A 14,305-nucleotide genomic window follows, 5' to 3' on the forward strand; every position below is an offset into this window, starting at 1 on the left:
AGTGAGTATTCGCTTTTTCGAGAAAATATTTGCTCTTTGGGATGAAACAATGTAAGGCACGTGTTCTTTGAAGGGTTTGCACATTCATCATCCTTGATTTTAATTTATTTAAAACTTCTTCAAAATCTAGTTCGTTTACAAAAGAAAAATGCATTACATTATTCCGCATCAGTGATGATAAGTTGGTCGCTGCTTGGTGACAGATGATATTTGTAAGCCGCACGCCTAATCGTTCCACCGACTCCATCGCAAGCACATTTGCCATGAGAGCTAGCATGGAAATTCCATTCAATGTCAAAACCAAAAGTCGTCTTCGATGAAAGTCATATTAACAAAATTATGCTTGTTTTGACGTAGGACTACGTCTGTCTTTTGACGTAAACTACGTCTAAGGGGAAGACTCGGATACAGGGTGTAAAATGAAAATTTCAAAATTAAGTACCGTCACGAAATTATGTAAGATTTTGAACGTTACTAGCGCATTCATCTATTGATGGATTTTTGAGATTTATATATCAATCGACTCGGAAACTCTCCATCAATTTGGCATTTTTATTGGATCGTCGTCCGCGCTGGTTGGCTTTTGGGCCTTCTTTTGGGCACAAATCCTTTTGTTCTCCCGGATCTAAGATTCTTGCAATTATATTAATAAACTGGTTGCACGAATATTGTATCCATAATGCCACTTTCAGACAGCGACATTTATATTGTAATAAAATAACACCCTTCCCCCCCTGTTCTCATCCGCAACATTTACTACTCGGGCACATCACAACCGAATGACTTGGTGTTTGGTACATCTCGAGCAGCACACATGTTGTACATAGGTTGCCGTAGCCAGTTTCATTTGACTTGTGCTGCTTGGGATGGATAGCATTTGTTGATTTCTAGTTGTCGTGACCGGGTTTTATCACTATGTCTGAAACTTGATTATGCATATGTACAACATGTGATAGATTTGATTCGGAAAAGGTATTGGAGGGTAACCGCCCCTTCGGTGGGGTTTGATCCCACGACCCCAGTTCGCATGACAGGTGCTTTCCCTACTAAGCTACGAAGGACCTCCGTCGTCCACCGCAGCTTAGCGGGTACTGATGAAACCAAATTCCCAGCACCAGGTACCAGCCGATCTCTCGCAATACATTTTCAGAACTAACACTCTCATATGTATTTTTGTACACATGTCAACCAAGTAGGATGAGTATTTAGTATTGTGCTCCTACACTTGCTTCATCAGCAACGGCGCTCAATGAAGTAGGGTTGTGTGAGGTTGTGCCAGTTTGGTCGTCAGATCCCGACACGACCACACAAGCGAAGAGAGATCGCCACTCGAGATCAGTACATTCAAAGTTAATTGCCTATATGCCGGGTATTAAGCCACCCGGAGTGGAAATTAATTACTATGTCTGAAACTTGATTATGCATATGTACAACATGTGATAGATTTAGTTCGGAAAAGGTATTGGAGGGTAACCGCCCCTTCTGTGGGGTTTGATCCCACGACCCCAGTTCGCATGACAGGTGCTTTCCCTACTAAGCTACGAAGGACCTCCGACGTCCACCGCAGCTTAGCGGGTACTAATGAAACCAAATTCCCAGCACCAGGTACCTTTGAATGTACTTTGTACTTTGAATGTACTGATCTCGAGTGGCGATCTCTCTTCGCTTGTGTGGTCGTGTCGGGATCTGACGACCAAACTGGCACAACCTCACACAACCCTACTTCATTGAGCGCCGTTGCTGATGAAGCAAGTGTGTAGGAGCCGGACAATACTAAATACTCATCCTTCTTGGTTGACATGTGTACAAAAATACATTTGAGAGAGTTAGTTCTGAAAATGTATTGCGAGAGATCGGCTGGTACCTGGTGCTGGGAATTTGGTTTCATCAGTACCCGCTAAGCTGCGGTGGACGACACACCATCCAACACTATTTCACTACCACCACCACTAATGAACCCACGTTGATTGCCAGCGACAATGTACTTCGTTTTGCTGGTATTGATCGTGAGTCCAATCCTCGCTGTCTCCCTCTTAAAAGGCACAAAAGCCTCTTCCACGGCCTCTAATCGCTCCCTCTAGCGCTATATTGAACAGTAGATTCGAGAGTGCATCACCCTGCTTTAATCCATCTAAGGTAATAAATGACGTCGATATTTCATCCGCAACCCTTACACTTGATTTCGATCCGTCCAACGTTATACGAATCAGCCGTATCAGTTTCGCCGGAAAACTTTTGTTCAAGTATAATTTGCCATAATTCATTCCGTTTCACTGAATTATCAAGGATTTGTCTCAAGGTAAACATTTGATCCGTTGTTGATCGGCCCTCACGAAAACCTGCTTGGTATTCGCCGACGAAGGACTCTTCAAGCGGTCTCAATCTGTTGAACAGAATACGGGACATAATTTTGTACGCCGAATTAAGGAGGGTTATTCCTCGTCTGTGCCCTCTCTTAAAGAGAGGGCAAATGAGGCCGTCCAACCAGCTAGCAGGCATGTCCTCGTCTACCCATATTTTCGACATAATATGGTGCAGAATTTCATAAAGCTGCTCACTGCCATGTTTGAGAAGTTCAGCCGGGAGCTGGTCCTTCCCCGCAGCCTCATTGTTTTTTAGCTCTTTAATAGCTTTTTTAACCTCATCTAGTGTAGGTGACTCCACAGTTTGTCCATCGTCGCTAACATTTATTCTGTTCACCGATGCACTGTCACTTCCACTATTCAACAAAGTCTCGAAGTGTTGCTTCCACCTGGCAGCCACTTTGGTTTTATCTGTCAGCAAATTCCCTTGTTGGTCGTTGCACATGACGGGAGATGGCGCTGTCTTTCTCCGCACGCCATTGACAGACTCATAAAACCTCCGCATATCGTTCTGCTCCATTTTTTCCTGCGCCTCACTAATAACTTGTTCTTCGTATTCTTTCTTCTTCCTGCGGTGGGTTCGTTTTTAGGCTGCTCTTGCTTCCTTGTACCGATCTCTATTCGATCGGGTACCCGACACCAACATTCGGCTTCTGGCAACGTTTTTCTTGTCTGTCACTCTCAGACACTCCACATCGAACCAACCCGTCCTGGGTCGCCTCTGCGCAGTGCCTACCACTTCTCGTGCTGTTGTGCTCACCGCTCCATGGATCGACTCCCATAGATCGTTGATGTTGTCGCTAACGTTGATTGCACTTATCCGTCCGTCGAGCTTCTGGCGGTACTCAGCCGATACTCCTTCCGCCGACAATCGCTGGATATTGTAACGCATCGTTCGCTGTGATCTTTCGTTCGATACAGTTGACAACCGTGATCGAATTTTACTGACAACGAGGTAGTGATCAGAGTCAATGTTCGGACCTCCGAATGTCCGCTCATCGATAACATCCGAGAAATGGCGTCCATCCAACATGGTCTATCTGGTTGCAAGTTTCACCATTTGGGTGTCTCCAGGTGTGCTTTCGGATATTCTTTGGTGCAAAGTAGGTGCTGCTGATGGCCATCCCTCTGGCAGCAGCGAAATTTACTAGCCGTAGGCCGTTGTTATTGGTAGCGGAGTGAAGGCTCTCCCTACCGGTTATGGGACGGAAAAGTCCTCTCTACCGACCTGAGCGTTAGCGTCTCCGATAACAATTTTCAGGGGCGTCGCGTGGAATAATTGGAAACCTGTTCAAAAATGTTCAATAATTGAAAAACATTCTTATTAACCCTTCAGCACGTACGCGGTCCTGAAACGTCCGTGCTGACTCGCTCATATGAGGTTTTTTCATTAGTGTTGTACACTAGTGGTTTAAGAGGTGGGGCGCCACTCGTCGCTAGCACGCTTTGTTTCCAAAGGCAACGTTCTTGCACCAAGTGGTGCCCTACCAAATAACTATGACTGGCGCCACCAGTGACCATCGGAAAAATATTTTTATAAAGCTTACTTTTCATTGTTGGCCGTTGGCAAGGGAAAAGCACTATGCAAACATTTGATAGCGAATAAGTTTTCATTGAAAGAGTTAGGTTATGCACATCATTACAGCTATATTTGAGCCACATATGAGACATCCACATGCAGAGACATCCTCGAAATGTATGAACTAAACCAAACAATGTTGAAATAGAAGAGCAGTGCTAGTGATAACTCGGCCACGTAGTATGCTAAAGACAATGAACTACGTTCAAATAACTATGCTGAACCAAGCTGCTGCCCACGAACTAAGTCAAATATGTACTGTTATTACTACTGGCATCCGTATCATGTGTAGTTTTGTATTCCGCGCATAGTTGAAGCGACAGAAGAACATGTCTTTTGCTCGTTCAAATTTGAAGTTGAACGAGTTGCAACGAAATGTGAGAAGGCGTCGATACTATGCTCGCAGTGTGTTGCAGCACTTCGTTTCAATACAGACGAACAGAGAGAAAATTTTCCTCAAAATTCTCTCTCATATTTTCTTCTTCGTTCACGTCGTAAACTTGAACGAACTGCGACGCGTTTCGTTGCAAGGTTTGTTGCATCGCTTCGTGTTCTACATGCAGGCGGCAGAGACAAAAAAGCACGTGTTTTGACGCAGGAGTGTCTTTTTGTGCATTGGAATGATACAAACAACCAAACGCTTGAATACATAAAGGAAAGCTACATATTTGCCTATGTTTCAAACGTGTGGACTGGTTCAGAAACAGAATTGAACGTAGCTGTTGCAACAGCTCTGTTTTCTGCCAACCAGTGCAACTATGTTTTTGAACACGAGATCAAAATATAATTTTCATTAGTTTGCCTACCTGTGCAATGAACAGGTTGAACAGGCCGACCAGACGCCACTGCAATTTTCACGTCATGCTTTGGGCACTCTCCATAGGCTTTACCAAGACATTCATAAAACGTGTCCTTCACGTCGTCGGATTTATCGTTTGTCGGTGCGTAAACGTTGATTAGGCCGTAATTGAAGAATTTGCCCCGTATCCTCAACACACAGATTCGTTCGCTAATGGGTTTCCACCGCATCACTCGTTCATCTGCTTGCCCATCACTACGAAACCAACTCCATGCTCTGCTTTTTCACCGCCGCTGTGATAGATGTTATACTTGAATGCAGTGTTGGTCGTGGGGTCCACGGCTCGGAATTCACGTTCTCCGGATCTAGGCCATCGGACTTCTTGAATAGCAGCCACGTTCACTCCAACCTTCTGCAGTTCACGAGCCAGAAGGCTCACTCATCCAGGTTCATTTAGGGTCCTGACATTCCAGGTACCGAGTTTCCAATCATAGTCCTTATTTCGTTGCCGGGTCGGTTGCCAAAAATAACGTTCTCTTTTTCTTCTATCTCCATTTTTCGTGGTATATGAGAGGCTTCAGTAAGCTACCTTACCAGGGTCGCGTTACCTACATCGCGCTGGTGGGCTGCCACCTTAGGTATAGCTGACGCGATTCAGCGATTTTTCAAAATTTGTGATGTTCATATCAATATTTTTGTGGCTGGAATTCAAAACTACAAAGAAAACCAACTCATCAATGCACTAATTGAATGTGTTATGGAAACCAACATAAACAAATATTTGTACATATTTATTGACACGCAAAACAACTTGTGCAAAAGATAAACTTGAAAGGTTAATAAACTTTTACTCTCGCATGTTGAAATCGTTCATTATTTCATGTTTCACTTATTCAACGCATTGATTTGAATTGCCTTGTATGATTGTGAAGTAAAATTGAATAATTCTGTGCTTCATCAGTGAAATACTTGCGTTTTTTCACTTACCCCACTGTACGTTATAAGGAAAATAAGCATAAAAAATCACAGTTTTCGTACCCTTTTTTACGAAAACCCCTCCCCGCGAGGTACCCACCCACCTATGGTCAATCTTAGGTAACGTGCTAAAAGAAGATTAAATTATCTTTTGAAACAGCCCAAAAAATCCGGAATTGACCAAACAGCCAAATAGTTATAACAATTTAAATTTGGGGTCAATATGACAGACAATGTTAGTTTTTTTGAGCACAGACAGAAGGATAATGACGACCGTTACAGCGTGCAAGAGAGAGATGGTGAAACGTCAGATAGCCTTATACAAACTTCGGTCTCACGAGGTGAAGCGGCCTAGCCCCGAAACCTCGTTAGGGGTCCAGGGTGTCGACTCAAATTTAAAAATGAAATTCCCTGACTTTCCAGACCAGTTTTCGAAAAATTCCAGGTATGAAAATATGATGGTTTCAATTTACATTTTATGGTTTTAATTCTAAACTTTTATCAAAAATATAAAGCAAGTTTCAACTTTTAGTATTTTTATAGTATGTACTTATCAATAATAACTGATTCATGAAACCATGATAGAATTCGTCTGATTACATACGGTTGAAATTACTGGATGGGAGACTTTGACAAGATTCCAGTGAGTACCAGTGAGCAGAATCCATGATGTAAGCTGGTCTGCTTCATACGGGAGCTTGGCAGAAGGAAGGTCGTGTGATATGTGCCATCACAAATATTGCCCTCCGCTCGCTTTCAAATCGACTTCTATAAAAACATTCTTCATGCCTGCCGTATCCTAACGGAACTATCAATACTATACTTTCGCCTCTAATTCTATCATGAACATGTACGTCTAAGTTTGGAAGATGGTATTAGCATTTCCATATCATTGTAAATCGTTTAACTTCACGTATAAGTAACACACACAAAATCATTAATTTAAGAATTTGTAGTTAATGTTAAATTAGTAATTTTAAAGTAAAATCATGGGAGTTAAACAAAATTCATCATTAGTCACATCCTTCCATTATTGATTCCATGTAATGTTATGTATACGAACTTTCTTGAATTCTTTTCCCCTAAATCATATTTACCTTCGGATTTTTTTCCAGACTCACTGGGATCGTGATAAACCATCAGGATTACTGACAGACTCTTACAAATCATTGGAAACATTTCAAAAGTTCTCAAAATCTTTCTGGAGATCGATACGTCCTTCCGGGCATCTTCAAGGACTGTTTGAGTTCTTTAGACTTTCGACAACTAAGATTTTTTAATTACACACTTTTGTTTATTGGCTTCTTAAAACAGTCACGGACTGCTAGCGATCCACCAACATCCAGATATTTTAAAATTCAATCCTTATAAATTCATCTATTTCCTCCAGGAAGATAAACATAGATACATTTTTGAAGAAATCCTGGAGATTCAGAAAAACGTATACGCCATTAACAATTGCACCGTGACGTTATTTGACATTTTCTGCTTCTTTTTTTCCTGCATTCTAACTTGAATTTGGCCTGGTTTTCAACTTAGTATTTTATTGGTATTTGCTCAGTTAATAATTAAAAGCTTTTCTATGCCCGCCATACACTATGCCCAAGAGGTCGAAATGTTTCCCACTCGAAAACATCCTGAACTGGGGCCTCCTTGCGCATCTCCTTTCGATAGCTCTTTCGTATGACAGTTTGCATGCTTTGCTCGTTTCTAGTCGAGGTGCGCAATGCCACCCCTGGTCGAAAATTAAACTTGCTGTCTCCGTATGGACATCCTACGCCTTTGCCCGCAAGACTGATACATTTTTTAACCCGTGAATTCTCATAACGAGTGAATTCTCATGAGGACCATTTTTTTCATGGAACTTTTGACTCGTGCAACTGTCTATGAAATTCAAGGAACACCCATATTAATCTATCTAGTGGTGTTAGTGCCTTATAAAATGTATTAAAAATAACCACTTTAAAAAGACAGATGTAGAGATTTCAGCTATCTCAGTCTTATACTGCCATGAATCGCACGTCAGTCCCATCTGTATAAGGCATTCATATACAGATGCCGACTTGCGATTCACGGCAGTATAATACCATCAAATGATTAGCGTTTTACTCTGCCCGACGTTTCGACCATTGAATGTGGTATTTTTCCAGGAAAAATACCACATCCAATGGTCGAAACGTCGGCCAGAGTAAAACGCTAAGGTTTAATGGTTTTATAAGACTTTAAAAGAAGACGACTTTCCAGTCGTCTCTAATACCATAAAGAGATAGATCCCATTATTTCCACAAATTCCTTATTATTTACATTAATTACTATGGTTCTAACTCCAGTTCGTACAAACCGATTTTTTGGTCGATTTTGAAATTGTTTTTTTTTTAAAGGTAGGGACCCTTGGGAAAATACTGAAACATATTGAAATAAGTCTGCAACGCAATGAACGATCCAAGTTACAAGAAAAATGCCTGATAAATTTTCCAAGAGCACCTTGTAACGCCATGAAAAGTTTTGAATAAATTCAGTTGTTGTGGATGAATGCTTTTATTCAACGGAAAGTAGAAAAGATTTATTTTGGATAATATCTAGAACTATTAAAAGAATTTATTCTAAAATTGTTTCAGAATACTGAATAGAAGGTCCTTCAAAAATAATACATAAAACTTGTCATAAGACGACATGACATGTAGAAACATCCCAAAAGAACCTTTTAATTTTCTTAATGATGATTGAGGGTATATGACAAATTCGCTGCAGTTTCCAGTACAGATAGAAAAAAAAATTTGAATATAGGGTATCTGTTCCCATATTAATAACAGCCCGTATATTAATCCCAATTGTCAATAAACCAAATAAAAAATCAATTTATTTACAATTTCTCACATCGTACTAGGGTGGTCTAACCGGTAGTACCGAAACCGGTAATACCGGTATTACCGGCCAATTTTGGGTACCGAAAATACCGGTATTATAGAAGGAAAATACCGGTATTTTCGGTATTTAAAATTTTGCTGTTAGTATAAAAATTCTGACTTTTTCTTCAATGAACATTGTTGATATCGTCCAAAATTTTCTCGCACTGTATACAATTGTGAAAACGGTACGAGCCGTAGTAGTTCTTTTCCGTATATCACCTGTGAAAAACGATTCTCTGCAAACATATGTTCGTTCGAATTCGGAAAAGAATTTGAATTAGTGGCTGATGTTAAGGCACACTGAATTTATTCAAGCCCCCTGTTGCGACGGATTTTTCCTGGCTTGATAGAAACGGTTTTGACAGCAGTGTCCATTTCACACAGCTTCAAAGCTGTAATTTATTATCTAATTAATATTAAATTCATTATATGTATAAAGTAACTTACAAACTAGTTTCACCAAATTTACAAGCAACAGGCTCCATCGCCACTCTAAACCATTCTAATCGAACCCTATTGCCTCTGTATTGAAATATAATATGCATTTAATTGCCAGTGTTACCAGTTTCACAACATTTTTGGAACTAAACTTAATACTCCCACCCGTGAAACTAGCAACAAACTGGTACATTACGCATTTCTAAACTGCACCTTCTCAAAAAATGTTCCCCAACTAGTCCCACCTGGATCGAATATGGTTTTCACAGAACGATCCACAATTTCTCTAACATTTTTCTTCTTTACATCAAACAAATCGCTTAGCTTCTGATTGCACACCAAATCGGTCTTAGCCCCTGTGTGAATGGATTTCTTTCTGCCCTTATTCTGTGCGTCAGTGCACAAACTGATGAATTCATCCGAGCGTGTGCGATGATCAGGACGGTGCACGATTGTCGTCGCTGCATTAGTACTGCTTTGCAGCACTTGACCTACCGGTTCAAATTCAATTTTTTCACCCGATACGCACATAAACAAAACGGATTGTGTTTGGTGGGTAGCAGTTTCCAATACATCCGTAACGGTATGTGCGGCGCACAAAGGTTCGAGCAGTATTTTGATTGATGCGTTATTACGATGAGAAACTGCGGCACCATCGAATTCATCGTGTGATTTTGTTCTGCCACTGTTTGAATCTTGATCTTTCTTCACCAACTTTTCAGAGATTTTTCGCCTGCTATATTTAAGTATTATTTCTTCTCTCCTTGCACTAAATTCAGAATCAATTTTCGCTGCAGCCGCCTCGAAATCTTCATTCAATTTCTTCAACTTACGTTCGTAATCCAGCTGGATTCTCTTTTCATGCTCGTGCTGTTGAGCCCGCCATACTTTGTTTCGCTCCTCTAGCAGCTCGAGCTTTCTTCTCAATTCGTCCATGGCGACTCCTTCCGACTTCAGAGATAGTTTCTTTGAAGAATGTTGCGACGGATTTTTCCTGGCTTGATAGAAACGGTTTTGACAGCAGTGTCCATTTCACACAGCTTCAAAGCTGTAATTTATTATCTAATTAATATTAAATTCATGATATGTATAAAGTAACTTACAAACTAGTTTCACCAAATTTACAAGCAACAGGCTCCATCGCCACTCTAAACCATTCTAATCGAACCCTATTGCCTCTGTATTGAAATATAATATGCATTTAATTGCCAGTGTTACCAGTTTCACAACATTTTTGGAACTAAACTTAATACCCCCAAACCTGTTCGATCTGTTGTGGAACTACTGTTCTGTGAGTTCTGCACTCTATATGAAGCCGACATGATGTTCCAATTTACGTTGGAACTATTATCAAATCAAGCCACAGAAATTTCCGCCACTGTTTCGATGCTTTTAAGGAATGAATCCAAGAGAGACGATCCAAATACGCCGATTTTTTTGCTTTTTTGAATAATTCTGCCGTGAAGCAATTAATCAGAAATGATTTTGGCATTTTCTTCAAGGCATCTAGAGCTACTTTGATTAAGCAAGGGCATGGGATCTTGAAGCGTCTAATAATTCCTGATGCGATCGTTGAAACTGAGACAACGACCATACCTGACGATCGGTACGAAGAAGATACCTCTATGAATATTTTTCTGGTTTATTGGAGAACAACTTGGGAAGAGACTGTAGTAAAGGAAAACACTTGCGTTGCTTATGGCAAATACGTTGACGCCAGGATCCTTGCATACAATACGTAATGAATTTCCCTACTATGAATCGGATGGGATTAATGGCAAGTATTTGACACTGATTTTCGACGGTCTTGGAACCATTCGTCCTACTTCGGTTGAACCAGAAAGGGCTTTCTCAGTAGTTGGCAACATTGCTAACAAAATCCAATGCGGATTGGGAGATGAGTCGCTCAGTATGTATTGTCTACTTAAGTTTCGCTTTGCCCAGCTCAACAAGCAATGATTTTAACATTCAAAGTTTGTCAACAATATTTGTTTTTCATCCAGAAGTCCAAATCAATTTTTTTTCTTTTACTACCTGAAATTTTCACAAAAACCGGTATTCTACCGGTATTACCGGTATTGACTCCATCAAATACCGAAAACCGGTATTTGACAAAAATGTCCAATACCGACCACCCTACATCGTACGTACACAATACTGGATGGAACACATTCTTGAATGTTTGGAGTATTATTCAAGATTTGGTTTAAGTAATGTTTTAATTCACAAGAATGAAATTATTAAAAGATAAAATTCTAAAGCACTTTTATTTTCATGTTTTTACCTCTGAACTGATGGTTTGATGCACTGCTCGATTGCTACTAGCAGATTCATCTGTTTTCACGCCGTTGTTTTCCACACAATTTCAAGCTTAAACAATTCCATTCCTTCACAATTCACTTCACAACACATAAAGCACATCACATTTTCACTATGAATATAATTATATTTTAAAAACCAACGCGATTTCCTATAGTTTGATATAGGTTTATTTTGAACAACGTCTAAATTATCCTTGTCCGTATTCCAAACTGTTTACATGGCTTGCAGAACTCTCAAGGGTTGCCGACTTAGATTTTCATTTCAAAGCGCTTGAATGAACTTTCACTGTGAAATTCAACTCTTATGTTTGTGAAATAAATTATATCGAAAAGATAAATTATGACAAACACCAAATTGAACTGATAAGATGGAAAACTGCAACAAAAACAGCAATTTTGTAATTATATTTCATCTCAAATACAAAACATTGTAGAATTCGGCATCACTGCAATCATATCGTAACGTATACACACAAGTAATAGTGTGCGTATTTTATGTTGGAAACAGTATTATTGATATAGGTACAGGCATAGGATTAACTGTTTTTGAATGTTATTGAAATAGGTGCATGGCGGTGATGATGTTTTTTAGCTAAATACTTCTATAATGTGATGAAAATTTCATTTTTGAAGCTACCAAATTGTTTTCAATTAAAAATTACATGAGCCGAGCATAATTATTCTCATGTTTCTTGATTATTGGGTGAGAAATCAATGCATTTCATATGCGCATTGCCTTATTGTTATTGATATAGGAACAGATACCCTACATTTTCAATATTGGATTTTGGTACTTTTTTTCCTGACCTCAATCTAAATTCCCTGACTTTCCCTGACATTCCAGGTCCAAAATCAAATTCCCTGAGTTCCCCTGACTTTCCAGGTATTTCCAGGTAGTCGACACCCTGGGGTCGTACACTTATCCACTTATTACGTAAGCAATTTTTCTGGGATTTTCGAACCCCCCCTCCCCCCATGTAAGATTTTTTTCATACAAATGAATTTTTATTTATATGAAGCGTAAGATATTGACCGGCCCCCCTCCCCACATAAGTGCTTACGTAATATGTGTACGGCCCCTTATTTATTAACAATAATAATAATAACAACTTCGGTCATGAAAAAGATTTAGGCGGTTTGTAGCGGATATTGAACTGAGTTTTCCCAATTCCGGGTTTTTGACTTATTCCGAGAGTTACATTTGTTCGCATTCTCTTGACTTGACAAATTGTATGTTTCATTTTTATGACTTTTTCCAGCTCATGGTTTCCCAAACTGTGGGTCCCGACCACCAGGGGGGTCGCGAGCGGATTGTTGGTGGGTCGCGCAGAACAAATATTAATTGCAACTCGAATGCCGAACCTTTTGATCATTTTTTTTTCAGGAACATTTCAAGTTCAAACCGCATTTTATTTTAAATATCCATCACCACGCTGTTTTCCCTGGGCTTTGGATTATAATTCTCCACAAATATTGATATATTCTAGGAGAATTGTAATCTATGCTGGTAGGAGTCTACGAACTGGGGGTTGGAATCTATTTGAATACACATGAAGAAAGTGGTGTAGATTATGGAAATTGAATTGTAAGTTCGTATACTCCTATTCGGTTTCCTCAATGACCGACAGGGTGCGTGCTACATGTCGCGGATAGAAGCTAAGGGAGGTGTGGTATAATTCGACTGAATTTATTGAATAAAGAGCCTTTTAATAGTCAGTCAATTGTGCTTAGCCTCTTATTGTGTTGGAACTGAATAATGTCAAAATAGACAATCGATCCAGACACCTCCTTTCACAACAATCTATAATTCATTTGAATGTATTCAACATTGGCTCCGCAGTTTAATGTCCTATGCGACATAGTTTTGAAGATACTATTTAGCTGATCCAAGTCTAGCATCCTGCACTAGAGAGTTACTTTAGAAGAAACTTCTCATAATTTCATCGTAGTCAACGTTTATGTTAAAAATAAGTTATAAAATGGAGTGCTCATTATTTCCTGCTAGATCAGTTACAAGACAACGTAGACCACATTGAGGAAAAATTATTCAATAAATCGATATTATCGTCGAAAAGCCCAGCTATGCTGTAACCAAATTAATCACTTATTATATAAATCTCTAACTGAAATTAGAAAAAACAAGCTACTTAATTAAATCCGACTAATTTGAGAATCCCATGTAAAAGAACCTCATAAATAATAGAATGACATTTACTAATATCCATTCTTTTCATTATTTTCCTCACTATCTAACCCGATCTCAACTATAATTAATTATGATGGAGCTTCGAAATTAACAAGACTCCGAGCCAATACCAAATGCAGCATGATCCTACTAATATCGTCAGGAATCGGAAGAATCTGGAACGATAAACACTTATTAAAGCTAATAAGTGGTAAGTAAATAAAAAGAATACATACATGGTAAGTGCAAATAACTTATAACTTTATCATATTTTTATTCCATTGCCTAAATGTATATATCATATGTGTTTACTTTGTAAATGATAACCATACTTTGTTTATATATATATATATATATATATATATATATATATATATATATATATATATATATATATATATATATATATATATATATATATATATATATATATGCACATTTGTGAAAAAATGTATTTATGGTTCTGTGAATGTGCGTGTATATTTTATCAAAACAATAACCTAAAAATTGATTAAGGAAATAGGTGGAAAATTATGCTAAAGTGTTGTTTAGGATGGTTACTGAGAAGTGCAAAATATAGTTGATGTAAAAATTGATGTAGCGGTGTTAGATGGTGTTGGCAGTCATGGGTCTACATTAAGTGAATCGACTCATCATTTACTATCATTTACAGTCAACACACGACTGCAATATATGTTCAACAAAATCGTAAGCAGTGACTTATATACTTATTAAT

This window comes from Armigeres subalbatus, unplaced genomic scaffold (genome assembly GCF_024139115.2).
Source record: "Armigeres subalbatus isolate Guangzhou_Male unplaced genomic scaffold, GZ_Asu_2 Contig1928, whole genome shotgun sequence".
Classification (NCBI taxonomy): Eukaryota; Metazoa; Arthropoda; class Insecta; order Diptera; family Culicidae; genus Armigeres; species Armigeres subalbatus.